The sequence below is a fragment of the Pinus tabuliformis genome, chromosome 1_1 (genome assembly GCF_031772625.1).
Source record: "Pinus tabuliformis cultivar Carrire ecotype Pingquan chromosome 1_1, CPIR1, whole genome shotgun sequence".
Classification (NCBI taxonomy): Eukaryota; Viridiplantae; Streptophyta; class Pinopsida; order Pinales; family Pinaceae; genus Pinus; species Pinus tabuliformis.
In genome coordinates, this window is record NC_142297.1 from 293,879,128 (window position 1) to 293,880,342 (window position 1,215).

Consider the following 1,215-nt stretch of genomic DNA (forward strand, 5'->3'; position numbering starts at 1 on the left):
GTAGTTTTCCCCATCAACCCCTCCAAAATTTGTCTGACATTTTTATTCACTGACACAATTTTTTACAAACACACAATTCGATGACATGCATAAGGTGAAGGTGGTAGATTTTAGTTTAGTTAATCCAGCAGTTTCTAGCTATATATCAGGCCTGTGTTCGTATTCATAGGATGGTATGATAATTCTATAGTGACCATCCTGCCTTTGTGGGTGATCTTATTTGTTGTCGCGGGCATTAAGCCGAATGGAATCCAAGAATGAACCTGCTCTGTACTCCTTGGAAGTCAGTAGATTCATAAACTCGGCGAAGTTTGTGTCGCGGTATATTGGCGGGTGGTGTTCATCAGTGAGCTCGGGTGCAGGACCAATGTTTGCTTCAAAAGGCAAGCTCATGAAAGCCGCCACCGATATACGCGGCTTCTCTGCGTTCACCACTACCCGGTGCATCACGCTCTTGTATCTTCCATTGCTCAGAACCTCTATATGATCGCCTATGTTTATTGTTAAAGATTTGGGCAATGGTCGTATTGCTTCCCATTGGCCTTCGTGGAGCACTTGAAAGCCTCCAATCGAGTCTTGAGCGAGAACGGTAATGCAGCCATAGTCTGAATGCGGTGGTATGCCTAAGGTAAGCTCTGGCTCTGGACAAGCAGGATAGTAATTGAGAACCATAACTTGGCTGCCCTCATCACTGAAACTGTTTTCTACAATATACTTGTTGTGGGGCAATCCCAAGCTCTCCACCACTACACTCATTATTCTCACAAACAACCGCCTCACGTCTTTGCTATATGATGATACCACGCTCCTACAGCAAAAGAATTGGATTCGTTTTTTAAAATTTGATGTAGTAGTGGCATAATCCTGCTTGGAGGCTATGTGCGCCGCGCGCACACCCAGTGTGCCGAGTCTCCTGGATGCGCCGCGCCAGAGACAAAATGCACTGTGGCAGGAGGCCCAGTGCATCGCGCAGCCTATGTGCGCCGCGCTCTAACCCAATGTGCCGCGCAGCTCTGTTTCAACACAATTTCGACCTCCAAAAACTGAATTTGCTTCTCCATGTTTTCGCTTCGGTTCTCTGATGTTATTTGGCGTGCAAATGAAATGTTGGAACACAAAAATGTCTCTTATGACAGGGATTTGATTTTTGACTTGTGCACACCCACTTTCTGAACTTTGGCACTTTTGCATTTAATACAACTCTGTCTTTTGGTT

At 45.5% G+C, this 1,215-nt stretch overlaps 1 pseudogene; it reads right to left on the bottom strand.

Moving 5' to 3' along the window:
* Positions 1-216: 216 nt before the first annotated feature.
* LOC149212717 (putative 2-oxoglutarate-dependent dioxygenase SLC1 pseudogene) lies at positions 217-966 on the bottom strand (annotated as a pseudogene).
* Between the last annotated feature and the right edge of the window lie 249 nt (positions 967-1,215).